Source organism: Convolutriloba macropyga, chromosome 14 (genome assembly GCF_964194025.1).
Source record: "Convolutriloba macropyga chromosome 14, txConMacr16.3, whole genome shotgun sequence".
Lineage (NCBI taxonomy): Eukaryota > Metazoa > Xenacoelomorpha > Acoela > Convolutidae > Convolutriloba > Convolutriloba macropyga.
In genome coordinates, this window is record NC_134481.1 from 41,692,366 (window position 1) to 41,714,400 (window position 22,035).

Genomic DNA, 22,035 nt, shown 5'->3' on the forward strand with positions numbered 1-22,035 from the left:
GTTAAATAGTATCCCAGGTCTAGACCTCGACTCATGAAAAGACAATGCTCGACCAAAATGTGCTATGAAAAGACCATACTGGACTCATTTGAGCTATGAAAAGACTTTAGCTGGACTTTAAGGCATTCTGGACTTTAGCTCGACTCAGATTTTTTGCAAAAGACTTTAGCTGGACCCAAAATTTTACAAAAGACTATGGCTCGACCCAAAGTTTGTGCTGGACTTAAGCTCGACACATTGTTTGCACACAAAGTCGAGTTAAAGTCTTTTCATGGGTCCATAATTAGTCTTTTCATAAGTCTGCTTTTCTGCCATTACGTGCAATATTGCATATAACGTAGTCAGCATATATGATCATGCAGCTTTTACGATTCAAAAGAACCACAAATACCTCAAAAACCTGCATTATTTTTTCGAAAAAAGATAGCTCATAATTTTGGGAAGGAAAACAAAGTGAATAACGCCAAAATTTTTTCATGGCTAAGAGGACTAGGACCAATACTCTTAAGCTAGCTGGTTTGATTGAATCAAGTAATGTGGTAATATACTCGATCTGCAATAACTCTTTATCTTAAGATTTGAGAAAATTCTTAAGTCTTTTGGCAGATTTACAGCTGATTTTTAAGTTGGACTGCTGTGGCGTAAAACTAATTAGCCTTGCTCCGTTTTCGCTTCTGTATGTACAGAAGAAGGAAAAAAATTTTAAAAAATTGAATTTTGCAAAAAAACAGACTCATGAAAAGACTAATGGTGGACCCATGAAAAGACCTTAACTGGACTTTGCTGGTTATTAAAAGACTAATGCTGGACCCATGAAAAGACCTTAGCTGGACTTTCTTCGTTATGAAAAAACTTTAGCTCGACCTATGAAAAGATATTAGCTCGACTTTAACTAGGAACCTCGACCGTGTAATTATAGTCAATATTGGCCCCCCTACTAGACTTTTAAAGTCTTTTCATAAGTCGAGGTCTACGCCTGGGAAATTATGCCCATAAGAGAAATATGACACTTCTCATTAACGAGAAAAGAAGGAAAGAGTTTTGCGGACAATCTTCGTAAACAAAAGTTGCCAAAAAGCAACCGGTCGTTATGGCACTCCTTGAGCCATCACAAATTCCTCCTTTAGCAAGGAAGTTTTCTAAATAGAGACCACATGACGCGTTCCATAAACATACAAGTCAATTACTATTTACAGACAGATTGATATTGAAGTCGTTTAAACGTAAACTTTTGTCATTAGCCTAAAGAAACAATTTTAGTCAATAATTTTTTCATCTGTGGATTTTGGAGGTCAATAAATACAAACGTGAGGAACAAGTAAGGAGCTGAAAATTACTTTAAAGTTGTTAATTTCTTTAGGTTGGTAGAAAACTGTTGGACACTTTTAAGCGTACAATGTTGAGTTTGGTAAATACCAACACCGTTTTGGTCATACAGATGATTCAACTGTTTCGTAGCCAGAAGACTGGACAACGTTTACTCTTTACAATTTTTAGACAGATTTTGAAGAGATAATCAGATAGTGACTTGTTAGTTGAGCTTCCATTAAAAACAGACATTTCGTATTTCTAGATTTTTAAAAAAAACTGAGCATTCATTTTAGAGAAAAATTGAGTTAGAATCTATGTGAATGCAATTTTCTTTGTGTTTACTTTCAAATTAAAGAAAATTTTGTGTGACTTTCTGTTGCCTTGTGGAACATTGACGGAATTAAAATAAATCCCGGGAAAATCACAGGCAACTAGGAGGCCTAAAAACTAAAAGGTGAAACAATTTTTGTTGCTAACAATCCCATTTGTCATAATTTATGTCACCCGTAATTTGGACACAACGCCTTCCTACCACTTCTTAGATCTTAATTTATCTAGACCTAATTCGGTCAGGAAAAATTTTGTGCATCAAAAAATCTAGAACAACAAAATAAATAAGTCATTTTAAAAATAGGATAGATTGCTCCATTCGTCATCTAGTTTTCTGTGTGCCGAAGCAGCACTTAATATCAAATGTTGACTTTTTCTTTTGTTGCTTTCTCTGTTTTTCTGCTCTCTCAAACTATCAAGTTAAACTCATTGATGTTCTTAATCATAACATACATATATATCGTTTTTCTGGTTTCCACGTACACAGAAATCTTTCAATTATAATTATCTTGATTTGATCATCTTGCGATTTTTGTCTCATTGTGCCTCTTGGCTTCAACAAATGCAAGTAGCTCGTTTAGGTAAATAAATTGACCATTTATGTAGATTTGCTTTTTTGCTAATGGTTGCCAATGACTTTACATTGCTTTTTGTCCGCCAATTTAATGAGCTTGCAAATGACTTCGGGTGTTGTCACAGCCCAGACTAAACGGAAGGTCAACATCAGTACTGGGCACGTCAAATTGCAAATCTTTTATCAGTACTGATTCAGAGCTATGATCATGTCACTTTTTACACTTGTCAGTAAAAATGCAAGTCTTGGCCTAGACGTGCAGGTCTAAATGCAAGTTTTGGCTAAGACGTGCAAGTCTAAATGCAAGTCTTGGCCAAGACTTGGCATGTCTAAAACACGCCAGAAATAACAAAAAAATAGCCGAAAAAACCGCCCGAAATTGCCGAAATCTTCCAAAGTAGGTAGGTCCAAAAACGTCAAAAATAGCCAAAAAAAAATGTCAGAATTTGCCGAAAAAACGTCCAAAGTAGGTCCGAAAACGTCAAAAATAGCCAAAAAAACGTCAGAATTGGCCGAAAAAACGTCCAAAATAGGTCCAAAAAACGTCAAAAATAGCCGAATAAAACGTCAGAAATGGGAGACGCTCCAGTGTTTGTTAATATGTGAGACCGATTCCCTTTTTTTATTCACCTACAAAAAGTTTTGGGAAAATTTCCAAGTTTCTATAAGCACAAGATCGCATGCATTTGTATTAAAGGGGAATTGACAACGAGAAAATTATCATTTCTGCAAGGTCTTAGTGCCCCTATATTTTTTCATTCAAACTTTTAATTTTTTTGTTAAATACCTGCTTAGTTATCTGTTTTGTCACACGCGATTTTCTAGTACCAGTGCGGTTCAAGAAACAAAACTATTGGTAAAAACCAGGAAAAAAATAAGAAAACGAATAGCATGAAATCTATCTAAGGAACAGTTTTTTGGCAATTTGTATAAAGAGTTTACGTGGTTTTAAGAAAAATTAAATTTTCAGTTTTCCACTCGGGTCGGGAATTTTGGGTAAATTTTAGTAAGAAATGCGGTGAATGCGGTGAATTTTTGTAAGAAATGCGGTGATTGCGGTGAAATAAAATATTTCACCGCGAAATTCACCGCATTTCTTACAAAAATTCACAGCATATGATTTTCAAAGTTTACTCAATCTGATTTAAATTCACAAGAAATTTTAAAGCTGGAAGTGACAGTTAGAGCAGTGGAATAGTGACAGTTGAAGGCATGCATGAGAGCAGGGTTCGAACCCGTGTGAGGGCGATCCTTTTTTGTAAGAATACTGAGAACGCGGTGATAATAAATAATTCACCGCGATTCACCGCATTCACCGCAAAAAGATGTAAAAAATACGCGGTAAAAATTATTTTTTAAACCGCATTTAACCGCATTTCTTACGAAAATTCACCGCCAAAACTCGACCCGGGCAGCAATGAACACAACGCTTTTAGCGTTACAATCTCTCAGTTCAGTCACATATTACATCCTCGTCTACATCGTTTTCCTTGTTTCTTCCTAATTTGTTAGGTTTATCTCCGCTCGGAAGATTATTTTTGTCCGGAAATTTTTTTGATGCGTTGCCATCATTCGCCATCAGCTTCCTCAATGCATAAGTCGAACTCAATTTGCCACATGAAGTCGACTATTTTTTCTACTCTTTCAATTAATTTTTAAATTACTCTGCCAAGATAGCAAGGCCAATGATAGCCAACTGTGTAAAAATCAATGAAATGTCAATAAAGTTTATACAAATGACGATTTTAAAGAATGAGGCCAATCAATACAAATCAATGGAGTCGAAAAGGTTTAGCATGTGTCGACATCTTCTCTCAGGTTAAAGTTCTAGTCAGACCTGTCGCCGAAACAGGAATTCTTGTAGTCAAATGGTCAGTTCAGGGGAGGGGGGGAGGGAGAGATGGCTTTGTGTGATATAAGCACCAGACTGTCTTGATAGCGAATACAGTTGAGAATGATTATATAAAGTTCAAGATCATGTATAACACAAGTCATTTAATAAGAAAAAGGAAAAGAAATATGTATTAGCTGTCTTTTTGATCATGGAAGTAGAACAAGGAGACTCGGTAATGTGCGTTAGCACATAATTTGCGGACCTGCATATCTGCAAGTTTGGCTTAATTGTCTATAAAATGAGGAGATAAAAAAATTCCAAAAAATCAATCGTATTGATCAAAAACAATTTGTGTATGAATGAAAAAAAATGCTTCCAACTCCAATCACTTAGTAATGCATTTATTACCCCATAGTGGGTGGATGAGAACTGCCGTTATTAAAACCACGAGAAAAGACAAACAAAATATTGAATAACAATAAACACTTACATCTAAAAATCTATGTCTATTTTTTTTAAAATTACAAAATAACAACGTCAAAAAATCCTGAAAAAACCTACAATAAACAAGTTATTTTGAATTTCACGAGAATAAAAAATATGGAACCAGTGCTTACTGACACTCGGTAACAAGTAGACAAAAGGAACGAAACGACAGTTAAAAAAACGTTTACCTTTTCTTGAAAACAAATAATTTTAAATATTGAAACCCATTAGATATCAATTCAAACATTTAAATAGTTTTTTGTTCAATAATACGCTATTTCAAACACTTTCAACCTGTTTTTATGATCATTAATATGTTGTAAGTTTACTAAAATAAACAAAAAAATCAGACCAAGAAAAAGAATCCATTAAATTTTGTATGAAATGGCGTCGAAGCCGTTAAAACCGTTTTCTATTCCTTAAAAAAGCATATAAAAAATATAAAATTAGATAGGATCAATTTCAATATTTTTGAACAAAAATAATGACAATTTTGACCATTGAATAAAGAGACTAGGTAACAAGTATACAAAAAAGAACAAAAAAGAAAAGCTTAAAAGCACAAATGTGTTTTTTGAAAACAATTAGTTTCAAGGACAAAAACAAAAGCAAGCTACTGAATCCCTAAACTGGTTCCTTTTCTTTCATATGAGAACCATTACGATCTATCATTATTCAGATTATGTAATACGTCTACAAAAGTTCGTCAAAAGGACGGAAAACTAAAAATTAACTAAACTTTTTGCGAAAAACCGCTATGGAAGCCATGTAGGCAATGCATTACAAACCTTAGATATGTTCCGTTATGCCTCTTCAACGCCAGTAATTTGAAATATTAACTGCAGTTAAGGTGATTATGTATCAAATAGACAGAAAAGAACTGCAAATTAAAAATTAAAAAAAAAACATAGTTAATGTTTAGTGTCTAGGCAGTTGATACCATAATCTATTAACTGAAAGATTGATGTGTTCAGTTGTGTCTTTTTTTAAATGTCATTAAAGTGATGTCTGATATGTCAATATTATGACAAAAAAAATCATGAACTACAAAAATAGAAAATTTCTCATAATCCAAATTTTTTATAATGAAAACTCGTAGTATCAAAGCAGAAAAACCATTACTTAAAGTGTAAAACGAATTTTTGATTCAACTTTTTTCATATGAAACAGAAAGTGATCTGTCTTTGCCTACATTATGCTACAAGTTTGCCAGAAAGTGAAAAAAGTAGTAAAGCGCAGCAATCCATTGCATATTTTTTAAATGTTTTTTTAAAAGTTAAAAAGACCACAAATTTTTGATAAACAATTAAAAAAAGTTTTCTTGAAACTCCATAGCACGCCATTTGGACCCGTTGTTAGTATGTTTGAATTGGGTTGTTCTTTTCTGTAATTAAAGTAAGAAAAAGCAAAAAAAAATGCGAACAGAATCGACTGAATACAATTCGATTTGTAGGACTTTAAGAAAAAACGTTTAGACCAAAACAAGCCTCGCTATTAACGTTCGTCTATTAGTTACATGTAGCTGTTCCGAATTGTTTGGAACTGAGTAATTTGACAAAAAATTCAACATATCTATATTAACTGATGCAAAATTTTTCATCAGAAATGGCAAAAATTGCGTAAAATTACGCAAAATTTGAACAATAACAACGATAATCAGTCAAATGTTAACAAAAACCTGAATCTCGATAAACATGTGGAAAAACAAAATTAAAAAAAAATCTTTTTAGCTATAAATTCTACGCTGGACAGGCTTTCTAAATATACAACACACAACCCTCTACGAGGAATATATCAATCAGCGAAAATTGACTGATTAAAAAAACCTTTAAGTATACAGTTCCTCCCCCTGCTAAAGTGGGTGGGAACAATTAAGCATCAATTTTCAAAAGTAGCATGACCATCATATTCATCGGATAGAATCTATCAGCATTTAGCAACATCACAGTTATACTGAAAGGAAACAAACCCTTAAAGTTACCTACGATAGCGCTTCAATTTTTCTGTAGTGTCCCCAAGACGCTCTCTTCAAAAATTTCAGAACCGAATTTTGTTTATTTGTGTTAACTATGGGGCCTTATAATGTCATGCAATAATAGCTAAAATGACCCTCAATTTGTTAATTCATAATGACAGTTATTTGTTGCGTGGTGGCAGACGTATCGGAGAATCTTAATCTAGAATTTTATAATGCCATATAGCATCACCATATTGTTAAAATATTGGAAACTTTTTCGTGGAATCATCGATTGGGTCTCCATTTTGTCAATTTTTCCACGATATTGTAATATATTGGACTTGTTAGTGATTTTTTCTGCTTTTTGTGGCTTCAATATTATATAATTTTTGTTTTGTAAAGCACCACAAAATTAATAAGCTTTGGAATGATTGGCAAGATTGTATAAGCATCGTTTTTCCCCCGGAATCCTCGGAAAACCAATACCGTTTCGAATAATAATAATAATAATAATAATAATAATAATAATAATAATAATAATAATAATAATAATAATAATAATAATAATAATAATAATAATAATAATAATAATAATAATAACAAGGCGGCTCGGTAATGTGCGATGGCACATAAGGTTCCGACCCCGCCCATCCACAATTTTGGCATAATTGTCTACCAAATGAGGAACAGATAGAAAAACCCAAAAATTATTTTTGCGAATCCCAAAAAAGCCCAAGTCTTTTTCAAAAAATTCTGTATGAACGATAAGATAGACTCCAAAGCAAATAACTCAGTGGAGTAAAAATTGATGCATTAGATTGCTGTTATATGTCAATATTAAGAAAGCGAGTCAAGACGAACAGCAAAATCAAACAACAACAAACATTAGTTACATCAAAAAATTTATGTCCCTCTTAAAAACTAAATTTAATAAAAAGTCAACATACCGTCAGATAAAATTAAAACTAAACAAAAATTACATATAAATCACCAGAAAACATATGCGACCAGTCCATAAAAAGGTTTGGTAACAATTATACAAAAAAGAACAAAAACAGTAAAGTAAAAAAATTAACTTATTTTTTTGAAACAGTTAACTTCAAAGTAATAAACATCAACAGGAATCATATAGTATTACCACAAATTTACGATTAACACTGCTCCTATAGAAGGGCATTAGGACCTGTCCTTGTTCATTTTTTAAAGCGGCTAAAAAGAACAACAAAGAAAAACAAAATTTCAATTGAAACTTGCCAGAAAACGCTGTCAAAACCGTGAAGCCAGATTTTGGCACTCAAAATATATTTGATTGTGCCTTCTTCAAACAGCTATAATGTAGTACGTGGTCATTCAATTGTAAGACTAGGTAACAAGTAGGCAAAAAAGCGAAGTGCTAAAGTATGTAATACTTTTAATTTCTTTTTCGAAACAAAATTACATTCAATGTCATGAAAGGCATTAATTACAAAAACAGCTATTTAATTAGGGTCGTTTATTCATGAAAAGGAAGCCCTCAAGACCTGTAATTATCCAGAATATTTCTTGCATCTACAAAAAGAACGTCAATTATGACAAAATCAAATTAATTTACTTTTTTTTGTGAAAAACCGGTGTCGAAGCCAGTAAGGTCATAACACATTCTTTAAAAAAAGATTTTGGGACACCAATCCGTTTTGTTCCCTTGACACCCATAATGTCATTTTTGACCAGTAATTAACTAACGAGATTAGGTAACAAAAAGAAACATAAAAAGAACAAAATTGCGAAGTTAAAAAGTTTTTTTTTTTAATTTTGGAAAACGATTGTTTTCAAAGTCATGAAAGCCATCAGCTATCAACTAATATCAGAATATCGGTTCTTCTATGCTTCCATGAAAAGCCAATGAAAGCTATCACTCTACAGGAAATTTCATACGACCGAAACGACAAAGTATAAATGACAGTTAGAGACAAAATTAAAAAATTCAATTGATTTCTTCAAGAACGAGGCGTCGAGGCCGTTAAAACGATGATGTATATCTTTCAAGATTTTAATATCTTCAATTGTGTCTTATTCTCAATGCTAATAAGGTGACATTGAACTGTCAATAATGTGATAATGTGACAAAATTAGAAAACGTGAAAAACTGGCAAATATCAAAACAAACAAAAATCTGAAATCTTGTAGTATCAAAGCCAGAAAACAATAACTTCAGGCTTAAAACTGCAACCGAGAAAAAATGTTAACTCAGTAGAAAGAAGAAGCAGTCTTTCTTTGCTGACACTAAGCTGGAAGTTGAGCAAATTAAGAAAAAAATTGAGGAAAAGTTAATTAAGCCATTACTTATTGAAAAGTCAATTATTTTTAAAAAAAGAAACGACCATAAACTTTCAATTAAAAAACTAAATGCATTAGTTTGGAGGTGCTTAGCAAGCGAATTGGTTGGACCTATCACTCCTGAGCTTTGATTTGATATGTTCTGTTCTTTATTATTAAAAAGAAGTCTTTTTTTTTAAAAAAAAAAGACCGACTGATTACAACCCGATTTCTTTTGGATTGTAACAGTCCAAGAATGGCCCAAAACTATCCCTGCTAATATTTATTGTCCGTTAGGAACAATTGATTTTTCGAATGTTGTAGATATAGATAATTTGTTAGTTGAAAACTCAAAATAAATTCTGCATTTTTGATAATCAGCGAGTAAAGTTAGCAAAAAACGGCAAAGTTTTAACTACAGTGCACTCTCAGCGGACTCTGAAGTAGAAATAGCCCCCCTCTGAGTCTACAAAGATTTTATGACTGTTGTTTGGGGGTGTACTGTCGGCAAATTTAATCAAAGTGGACTAAAGTAGCTTATTTCGTGCTGTTTTTGATGAAAAAGGCTAAATTTTGAAATGTTTATCCAGATTTTTTGACCAAAAAAATTAAATCAAAACAATCAACAATGCTTGTTCGTCTTCAAAAATGAAATCAACGACACTATTCTTAAAAATTATAACAAATTTTACCAAAATTGACGAAAATTTAGGCCAAAATTCCGGAAAAAGTGAATAAAAACAACGTGAATTCACTCTTCTTTTCTCAGAAGTTTAAACCTCGATAACTCCCTGTAGAAAACGAAAATTAAAAAAAATCATTTTAATTCCATATTCTACGCTGGACGAGCTTTCTAATGATACCAGTCTCAACTCTCTACGATGAATATATCGAGCGGCGAAAATTCACGGAACAAAAAAAAAACCAGTTGAGTATATAGTTCCTCCCCCCTCAAGAGGGTCGGAACAATAATAATAATAAAAATAATAATTTTAATAATTTCAATAATAATAATAATAAAAATAATAAACTTAATAATAATAATAATAATAATAATTATAATAATAATAATAATAATAAAAAATAAATTTAATAATTTTAATAATAATAATAATAAAAGTAATAATTTTATTAATAAAATACCAATAATAATAAAAATTAACACAATAATAATAATAATAATATTATTAATAATAATAATAAAAATAATGATAATAATAAAAATAATCATTTTAATAATAATAATAAGAATAATAAAAATATTAAAAATAATAATAACAATACTAATAAAAACAATAGTAATAATAATAATAATAATAATAAAAATAATCATTTTAATAATAATAATAACAATAATAATAATATTAAAAATAATAATAACAATAATAATGAAAATAATAGTAATAATAATAATAATAATAATAATAATAATAATAATAATAATAATAATAATAATAATAATAATAATAATAATAATAATAACAATAATAATATTAATAATAATAATAATAATAATAATAATAATAATAATAGAAATAATAATAATGAATTTCATAAAACCTGGTTTCGCCAGCTTAGTAAGTCCGTAAGCTGGCGAATTTAATTTCCCTCAAACACTGTCGATCCATATGGGTTTCATTTGCTCTTAAAATTCTTCCTAGCAAAATCAAGTAGATATTCTTTGAATTGTAGATTGTAACTCGGTAGAAAAATTACATCGGAAACGCTGGCCATTATATTCGTTTGAGAATAAAAATATTTGCTCGTTAGATCGTGTTTTGGGATGTCCCTTTATTACTTGCCAAATATGCTCTGCCTAAAGTGGAAGTTTCTTGTGAAAATTGTGTTTAAAATCAAGAGATCACATATCAAAAAAACAAGTTGATATTTGATCAGAAGCAAATTTACTGATCGAAGAAAATCATTGTATTGTTTATCAGTAAACTGACTGTTTGATGGCAACCAGTTCAAACTTGTTCTCTGAAGCCTTTTCATTTGCTTGACGATAGTTTTTCGGCATACTAAACATTTGATCCATAAAACAAGACCAATATTATGTAAGTTTCGACTGATTGCAGTTTAGTGACATTTTTGAATCGCTTGGAATTGATCTCTTTAGATAGGCAAGCTTCTGATTGGCTTTTAGTAGAACAATACCTGAGTGATAATCCCATGATAAATTTTCCGAAAAATGTATGCCCATATCTTTGAAGTGCCTTTACTGTGAGATGGTTCCATTGATGGGAAGCCGCAAAATTTGATTGTCTTGATTTTTACGTCAGGAAAATTGCACGTTTTTAAACTTATCGAAATTCTTATCAAACAGATCTTAGATTTCGGTTTTTCGTTGTCGTTGCAGTTCTCTTATATGATATTTATTTATTTCGCCCGGATTTTCCTGGAGATCAGAATGTGATATCCAACTTGAATTTTTTTGAACTCAAAAGGATTGTTTCTTTAGAACAACAAAATTGAAGTCTTAAGAATAAAGAACTAATTTAATACAAATTTCGAGAAACCTTATTATACGTTTTTGGACCAATTAGCGTAATACAATTAAAGTGTAATTTCAATTACTGCTGCAAAAGAGACATTGTTGTTACTTATTTACTTTTTTCCTGTCATTGTAAATGTTTTGTTTCAATTTCTGAAAGATGGGTCGAACGATAATTTTATCAATAGGCAAGGTCAGCAAAAGCAAAAAAAGAGAATTGAAAGTTTTTTTTAACAAAGCACAACGTTTATGAACTTCCATTGAGTATATAGCCCAAAATAGTATCAACTATAGGTACTGATATCGTTCCTTGGGTTTCCTGTTAAAAACTGCAGTGCATATATTTTCAAAAGATTGAAAATTTTGACCAAAATTATTGAGTCAATTGAAAATGATTGTTTTTCTCAAAAAAACTGAAATTTCCTCATTAACAAGAACCATTAAAATTTAATAGGAAGATCTCCTCTTATATAAAACAAAGCTAGTATGGTCGTCAAAACTGGCCGAAACCTCATAAAAAAACTTGACTTTAAGAAATTCAGTAGTTTCATATCTTGGAACTAAATTTAATTGCTTCCTGTTGGTTTTTGTTTTCTTTTCTCCATAAAATTTTTGCTGAAAGAAACAATTAAGGTTTCACATTAAAATAAATTTAAACGAAAGTGCAATGAAGACCAGAAAAAAAATTGCACAATCTTGAAAACCGAGGCACCCAGGCTAAAAACATTTCTACTTCTGTTTTTTTAACAGGAAAACTGATCAAGTTTTTCCTGTAGACCCTTAGTAATAAGCTGGAAATTTAAAATTCCTTTTAATTTTCGTCATATTTTAAGAAATTTTCTTCTTTTCAATTTTTAATTCCGAGTTTTCCTTTTTTGTATTCGAATTGCTCTTACATATTCTAATCAGTTTGCAGCGGTAAAACTCAATCTCAAATTAAAACAATTACCAAAAATTCATAATAAAAGGTTAATATAATATTAAAACCCTTCGACTTGGCTCATTTTTGAAAAATAATTTGAATAAAACAAATAATGAATCCAAATAGCTAAAATAACTCAATTTCATATTGGTCTATTGTTTTTTTGCGTTCTCGCACTAATTTTTATATAAAATCGTTTCTTTTGAATTTTTTGTCCAAGCATTACCGAGTGGAGAACCGTATAAGTCCTTGATCTGTTCAACTAAAGCTGAAGTCTCAGACCGATTCGAACTGATCAAACTTAATTAGGCTCCAACTTGTTACATCTACCCTTGAGTATGATCAAAAACAAGTTTCAGCGCAAATGGGGTTTATCAGGGTCAATTAAGAGCTCAATTGGATTTGATCAGAAAAAGTATGACCGAATTTAGTTCTATGAGTTTTTTTGCTCTACGAAGAGCCAACAATACAAACTTGTCCTCATCAGAGACTCGATTAAAATATACCACTACCAGTACCTCTGCTCAGAACCAGTAACTCCAGCCGCTAACAACTATCACTCGCGTCACAATGAATTTTTCAACAAACAATTGAACAGATCTGCCCAGTTTTAGCTATTCTGCAAAATGTTATTACAATCACATACGAAAGAGTGTAATGTTTTGAAAAATTTTGTTTTCGCAGACAAAACTTGTTCCATTTTATTTGAAATCTTTCATCAATGCTACATTAAAATAAATTTAAACGAAAGTGCATTGAAGATCAGAAAAAAAGCTGCACAATCTTGACAACTGAGGCACTCAGGCTAAAAACATTTCTACTTATGTTTTTTTAACAAGAAAACTGATCAAGTTTTTCCTGTAGACCCTTAGTAATTAGCTGGAAATTTAAAATTCATTTTAATTTTCTTCATATTTTAAGGAATTCTCTTCTTTTCACTTTTTAATTCCGAGTTTTCTATTTTTATATTCGAATTGCTCTTACATATCCTAATCAGTTTGCAGCGGTAAAACTCAATCTCAAATTAAACCAATTACCAAAAATTCATAATAAAAAGTTAATATAATATTAAAACCCTTCGACATGGCTAATTTTTGAAAACTAATTTGATTAAAACAAATAATGAATCCAAATAGCTAAAATAACTCAATTTCATATTGATCTATTGTTTTTTTGCGTTCTCGCACTAATTTTTATATAAAGTCGTTTCTTTTGAATTTTTTGACAAGCATTACCGAGTGGAAAACTGTAGCAGTCCTTGATCTGTTCAACTAAGGCTGAAGTCTCAGACCGATTCGAACTGATCAAACTTAATTAGGCTCCAACTTGTTACATCTACCCTTGAGTATGATCAAAAACAAGTTTCAGCGCAAATGGGGTTTATCAGGGTCAATTAAGAGCTCAATTGGATTTGATCAGAAAGAGTATGACCGAAGTTAAAGTTCTATGAGTTTTTTGCTCTACGAAGAGCCAACAATACAAACTTGTCCTCACCAGAGACACGGAGATTAAAATATACCACTACCAGTACCTCTGCTCAGAACCAGTAACTCCAGCCGCTAACAACTATCACTGGCGTCACAATGAATTTTTCAACAAACAATTGAACAGATCTGCCCAGTTTTAGCTATTCTGCAAAATGTTATTACAATCAGATACGAAAGAGTGTAATATTTTGAAAGTTTTTGTTTTCGCAGACAAAACTTGTTCCATTTTATTTGAAATCTTTCATCAATGCTTTGCTGAAAACATATAAAATGCGTTCCTTATAGGGATGATCAAACTATAATGTTCAAAATTATTTGGAGCGCAAATGAGTCTAACCATAGACAATTTCCAGCGCAGGGTAGTCTGATCGGAGACCATTGCAAGAACAGGACAGTCCGATCAAAAAGGATTTTAAACGTAACCAAGTCTGATCAGAAAAATTTCTTGCGCATGGAGGTCTGGTCAAAAATATATATGAGCACACATTAATCTGATCATGAAATGTGGGTAGGTGTGGTCAGATATGGCTTTCGGATGCAGTTGAAACCGGTCATTTAGTTAAATCATTTTGAGCGCAGAAAAATAATTCGAGGGCTCTCAACTTTCATCAGGGGCGCATTTCGTTCGTAAAAAATTTCAAGCGCGTTTGATTCTGATCTGAAGTAATTTCGGTCTGGGGCGGTCTGACCAGAGGTCATTTTGGTTTGCGATGGTCAGGTCAGAGATTATTTCGATTTATAAAATTAGCCTTGGAGACGCCATAGAAAGGTCAATTTTAGTATAATGGCATTCGAATAATATACAGAGAGATTTTCAGCTTAATATTTGCATCTTTTTTTCAGTGCAAAAAAGGCAAGTATTGATAGTTCGTTCTTCAAAAATGACTTGCAAAGTAAATATCTGCTTCGCAGAATTATCACTTCAGGTCGCCGAGATTCCTTTCAAGATCAAATTTTTCCTCTTCACATGAGCTTTGTACCTAGGTAAAATTTGTTCACACCGCTATCATCAGAACGAGTAATTAAACTGTGCTTTTGCTGTTATTTTTGATTTTAACAGGAAGTTAAAGCTTACTATTTTGAGCGTTCTCTTACGAGGAAACTTAAAATTCAATTGATGTTATTTTTGTATCTGATTTTTACTATGCCTTTTCAAAACTCATATTTTTTAGTACTAAAGGAAAGCAAACAAGCGTAGAATTTCATGTCATTGGACAAACCTTCAACATCCCGGGCAGAGGATTTTCTCCAACACTAACGGGGAAAAGAGTGTAAAGAGAAAAACATCCCTATTTCTACGCTTAATTAAGGGTGGAAGAGTGTAATTATAGGAAGGTAGCTTTACAAAAATAAAAATGGAAGGAGGTGGTGAGGTTTGATCCCCCATCTTCACCCTGGCGATCATGTCATTTCACTTTGTGCGTTAACCCTAGCACCAGCTGATAGTATCATTCAAGTTTTCCAATTAGGTTATCATGGTAATTGCGTAAATGTGCAATTTTTTATCAGCCCACCCTAAATTGCACTCTTTGCAATGAGTGTATAAAGAGCGGAGAAAAGAGTGAATACAGTGTAATTCTTGAAAATTACACTCTTACACTCTTTTCCCCGATAAATAGCAGTGGAATACGCATTACACCCTAATCCCTGCTAATTAAGGGTGGACTAAGGGAGAAACCTCGGCCAGGTGTCACTTAACTTTTCCATTATAAACCCTGACCTTTAGATTTTACATACCGTGATTGTAATACATTCGGTTAGGGATGGGTTGAAGCTCTTCATCAACTTCACTAACTATAAAATGGAGGATTTCGGAAAACGACTTTAATTTTTTTTACCCAAGCACATACACATATAATAAAAACACGCATAGAAAAAATTTCAACTCAAAATTTTACGAGAGTTTTGAGCGACCTGAAAAGTGAGAGCAAAAACAATCTCAGACGAACTCTAAAACACATGATTGCTCAGGTAAGAAAAAAAAAGAAGTTACGCATACGTACTTTTGAAAAATATGATAATTGCATAAAAGTTTGAGAAAATACAAAATTTGAAATTTTCATTTCCCATGGTGTTAAATGTTGTTTAATTATGTGAAGTTTTCGAAAATTCAATTCTGAAACTGATTCCTAAATTCGACTAAACGAAATATTTAATTGGGACTATGAGGCTAATTAAGAAAAACCTCTCACTGGCTTTTATGTTTATGCAAAAAAGGAAAAGATACCTCGAAATTTTTGTGACAAAATTGAAAAAGATACATCGATATGTTCGTAAAAGAATTAAAAAGTTAACAAAGAATTTTAAATTAAAAATTAAAGATTTTGAGTGTCCAGTATAAAAAACTGCAATTAAAAATTATGAAACGAAATTTGGTTTTGAGGCAGATGCACACAATCAGTTTATTTCCTTCTTATAAGAACCAGTTGAATTTTACAAATCTGTTTTCAATTTACCAAATTTTTTGTCACAAATTGATTTTTACAAAAGCAATAAGAATTCTCAAGAATTTCCCACCAATTGTTTTCAGAACCAGTTTGAGTCAAAAACTGCATTTGTTATTTTCTATTTTTACTGTATGACCCGAAGTAAGAGCTGCTGGTTTGAATCCAGTAGTAGTGGATAAAACAAGGAAATCAACCACCAGCAAAATTTGGCCTGTTCTCCAAACGCTAATCGCGCATGTCGAATAGGGCCAAATTTTACTACTTGTTGATTTCCTTGTCTTATCCACTACTATATATTAGCTCTATATTCACTTCTTTTATATTTTAAATCTATCATTTCTTGTCTCACTTGGTGCAATCACTAGTACAGAGTTAAGCTGGTAATTAACCGTTATCAGACGGATAGTTCGGGTTCTATCCCCACCGACTCCGGTGGACGTATCCCAGATACTAGTAAAAAACTAGTGAGACCGTGTAACAAGCACGTAAAACCAACTTGCGAAAATCAACTTGAACAAAAAAACCAGCTTAGCTCTTTTATAAAATTTAACTTTTTGCTAATATTTATATAATATTAAGATCCTTGTTTTTATTTACTGCTACATATTCACTCTAAGTCTATTATTAAATTAAGAAATGGCTTAATTCTAGAAAATAATAATAAAAAATAAAGCAATATCAATGAAGAAAAAAGGTCTAAATCTAAAATATTGGGGGAACGGACTCCGTCCGTGGCTTACCAACCTGCTTGGTTTACCACGAGCAGAGCTCGTTCGCAGATATATCAATAAAACCCAAAAACTACATGACAGATAAATTAAAAGAAGAAGAATTAGCTTCTTTAATATTATACTTATAAACATGCTCTCTGAATTGATTTCTAGTATGACCATATCTATATCTATGAAGATAAATACATAGTCTACATTTCCTATTTCTAAATCTATATAATGATATATGTTTATAAACATTACACATACCACATGCTAGATATTGATCAGAATAATGATATCCCAAATGTTCTATATAATCTTTCACTTTAACCATATTTTTACATACATAACAAGAATATTCTAATTCTTTACAATTATTACAACATTCTTTCCAAGGTTTATTTTTACACTTATTGCATTTCATTTTCATTTTTCGAAAAATTAAATTTTGATTATTTCCTTAAATAAATACATCATGTCTCAATCAACTAATACTAGTGTCATAAACTTCTGCGATGTCTGTAAATTATCCTTTGAAACAAAGAAGGGTTTATACAGGCATCAATCATACGATCTCAAACATAAGGAACTATTGGAAAAAATGTTTGAGTCTGAAGAAGAAGAAATCTCGGAGAGGGTGTATAATTCGGATGAAGATGATTATATTATTAAAACTAGGGATATTATAAAAACTGAAACTGAAACTGAACACAATATCTACTCTAAAATTAGGTTTATATGTAAAGAATGTCATGAAGATTTAAGGAAAAAAATAGCTCTAACTCCTCATTCATATAGTCATAATCGTAAATATCTAGAAAACACAGAAGACTTCGATATAAACTCCAGTCTGAACATGAGAGAGTTTTATATTACAGATAAAGGTGGGAATTACATTGAAGATATAGATGAAGCAACTAATTGCTCTTTAGAAGAAATGAAAAACTGTTACCAGTTCAGCAAAGTTAAGAGTTTTAAATAAAAGATCACAGCCGAGTGTGAGTATAAAAAGAGAAACAAAGAAGAAGTTAAAACTACTAAAATATTTTTCAACACTGACTATATTATTAATAATGCAATATTTGATTACGGTGACTTCAAACAATGGATAGATTTCGAAAAGGAAATATATGAAAGTTATGGCTATGACTTTGAGTTTCTGGGAATAAGAAGTATTCAGTTAAACATTGAACCAACTAAAGCATCTATTGGTAGTTATATAGATTTACCTTGCGATCTCAAGAACTCAAAATCAATATTAGGTATACGCAATTTCATACAATTGCTTACAACTAACTATTACTGCTTGTCTACATCCTGCCATGCACCATGCAACACGTGAAAGTAAAAATGTAAATAGTCTAATTGAACCAAGACAACAACATGAAGATGATTTTGCTTATCTAATAAGAATACAGAAACTGTATAATATTAATATTTGGGTATACAAACCTTGTGGTAATGTCAAAGTAGAATTACTTAAACCGGTGGATGATTTTGATAAAGATAGAAAAGATGTCAGAATATTGGTTTGAGAAAATGCTGGAGTAGAACACTGTGCTCTAATTAAAAACATATAAACCTTGTTAGATCGCCCAAATAAAAATAACATTAAATATTATTATTGCGATAGGTGTACCTATTGTTTTAACTCAAAAATTAAATATGATAAACACGAACGCAACAACTCACTCAAACCAGAGATTATTTGTCCTAAGAAACATTTTACTTTTATAAATGAACACAAACGTCAGAATATAAAAAATATTATAACTGCCGATATAGAGTGTTGCATTGTTGAAGTCTCAACTAATGATTATGGCGAAGCATGGTCGTAGACCCATAAATATGTAATAGCTGAACATATTCCAATAGCTGTGGGTTACACCTGGCAAGGTAACTTCAAGCACTACTTCGGTCTAGGCTGCATCAAAAGATTTGCTAGGGATCTACTAGAAATAGAAACAGAAAATAATTTCAAACATAATGAAAAGATGATATTCACAGAAGAAGATAAATTATATCATGAAACTAATAACACATGTCATATCTGCAGTAAAATATGTATTAATAAAGTAAGAGATCATTGTCATGAAACTGGTAAATATAGAGGACCAGCATGTAGAAAATGTAATCTAAGAATCTGAGGTATAAACAACCAAACTTCATTCATGTAAAAATCCACAATGCCTCTGGTTATGACTTCAACCTACTATACAGCGAACTCTTTAAACAGAATAATGATAAAAGATAGGTAGATATCATACCACTAGCTGCTGGTAAGTCTAAGAAGTTAAGCATCGGTTGTCTCAAATTCTTAGATAGTTATAACTTCTTAGCTATGCCTCTAGATCAAATGGCGAAGATATACGGAGGTAAAACTAAAACATTATATCCATATGAATACTTTGGGTTCGATTCAAACCAATTGGGCACCACGACGAAGTCGTATGGTAGTTCCACTACCAAGGGTAGCAAAGCTACCTATGATGAAGCTATAGGTAATCTAAAAATAGAAGACTTCAAATCCTCTCTACATAATAAATTACCATCACAAGAAGAAGTCAATATCTTTAATAAAGAGAACAGTCATAAAACTGGTAAAGATCTAACTATAGAGTATTTACAGAATGATGTGGAAATATAAGATTACTGCATGAATGAATATGTCAAATTAAGTATGAAAGAATTTGGACTCGACCCACTACACTATGTAAATCTACCAGTTTATAGTTTTGATTGTTGATTAATGTCAAGCGGTGTTACATTGGATACATTGCAAGATAAACAAATGCTAGATGATTTTGTTGGAGCAGAGAGAGGTGGTATATGTGGAATAATGGGTGATAGATATGTTAATAGTAATAATATCTGGTACATAGACGCAAACAACCTATATGGTTATGCAATGATGCAAAATTTACCTTATAAAGATTTTGAGTTTTTTACTACTACTCTAGATCCGCGAAGCGGGTTCCCCGATGCAAAATTGAATACTCCAGATGATAGTGATCATGGTTACTATTTAGTTTGTGATATTGAATATACTAAAGAATGTAAAGAGAGAACAGAACAGTTAGCACTAATGCTTAATAAGAGAAAGATAAATGATAATGAATTAGGTTACAGAGAAAGAGATGGAGGCAAGGCAAGATCAGAGAAATTAATTTTAGACAAAAACAACAAATCAGAATATATGGTTCATTGTAGGATGTTAAAGTTCTATGTTAAGATGGGAGTAAAAGTAACAAAAATACATAGAGTAATTAAATTTAAACAAGATTATATATGTATAGATTATATACAAAACAAAACAAATAAAAGAGCAACAGCTAAAACTGAAGCAGAAAAGGATGTAAGGAAATTAATGAATAACTCCCTATGTGGAAGAATGTGCATGAATCCTCTACACTTCTTTCAAGCAAGTTCTTGCATGATGAAGAAAAGATAATGAAAAGTGTAAGTAAACTAACATTTAAGAATATAACTAGATATAGAGATTATAGCCAAATAGAGTATATAAAGAAAAAAATAGAATATAGCTCACCTGTATATGTAGGAGTAACAATACTCGAAATTACATTTGTTTGATGTATTCTATAATATTATGCAACCATCCCCCAAAGATCTATCACTTCACTATATGGATACGGACAGATTCGTATTAAGTTATAGTGAAGGTAAAGTTAGTGATGAGCATATGGACTTAAGTAATCTAGACATACCTATAAAAACTAATAATAAAGTCCTCGGCAAGTTTAAGCACGAGCTGGGGAGTAGGATTATTGAGGAATTTATAGCATTGTCCCCCAAAACATATGGCTTCAAAAATTATCCTAAAAACACTAAAGAAAAAGGAATAAAGAAGCATAATAATGCTAGGCACATAGATTATTATGATGCATTAATGAATAATAAACAGAGAACAGTAGATGAAAGCAGAATAAAAAAAGTTGGGGATAGCATGACAACAACAAAAACAAGTAAGATTAGTTTAAAAATATTTGATGAAAAAAGGTTTTATGTAAACAATATAAAAAGTTATCCACATGATAAGGCAATATATCTATTTAAAAGGGATTTGATAAATAGGATCCGAGAAGCGGCTTCACCGATTAAGAAATTATACAAGGATAAGGATAAGGATAAGGATAAGGATAAGGAGAAGGATAAGGATAAGGATAAGGATAAGGAGAAGGATAAGGATAAGGATAAGGATAAGGATAAGGATAAGGATAAGGATAAGGATAAGGATAAGGATAAGGATAAGGATAAGGATAAGGATAAGGATAAGGATAAGGATAAGGATAAGGATAAGGATAAGGATAAGGATAAGGATAAGGATAAGGATAAGGATAAGGATAAGGATAAGGATAAGGATAAGGATAAGGATAAGGATAAGGATAAGGATAAGGATAAGGATAAGGATAAGGATAAGGATAAGGATAAGGATAAGGATAAGGATAAGGATAAGGATAAAGATAAGGATAAGGATAAGGATAAGGATAAGTATAAGGACAAGGATAAGGATAAGGATAAAGATGTAGATAAACTGATCTGCGAACAGACTTCGTCTGTGGCAAGCCAAGCAGGTTGGGGTATCAAGGACTTCGTCCCTTCCATGATTAATGATATTAAAGAATTAACTATAGATAGGAATAGAAAATTAATAGAAGCAGCTATTATATTATATAATGAGTTATTATAATTAGTTACTTTAATTATATTTATAGATATTTTTTAAATCTAATTCATACTTAGTATAATATTTTTATATAAAAAAATGACTAAGCTAGATGAACTTATTGAATTAAACTATCTAGAAAAACAAAACAGAAAGAATAGATTAGAAGATAAATTAAAACGACAAGAAAATTATGGTGAAATAGAAGAGTTATTTGATCCTTTAACCAAAACTTTAAATGCGAACAGTGAACACAATCTAGCATTAAGTGAACAAAAATTAAGGGCAATAGATTGGCAAAATCAAGAGTTAGATAAACAAACTAAGGAGATCCAGCAAGCTGGCCTCCAGTTTAATGAAGCTTTAGTGAAGTCCAATGGCAAAGCTGTAGAGGAAGCTCGAGATAAACCAGGACTTTTAGTAGATAAATACACAGCTCAAATTATTAATTTAATGTCACTTCAATCTAAGCCTCAATTAAAGTTAAATTTCGGAAATTTA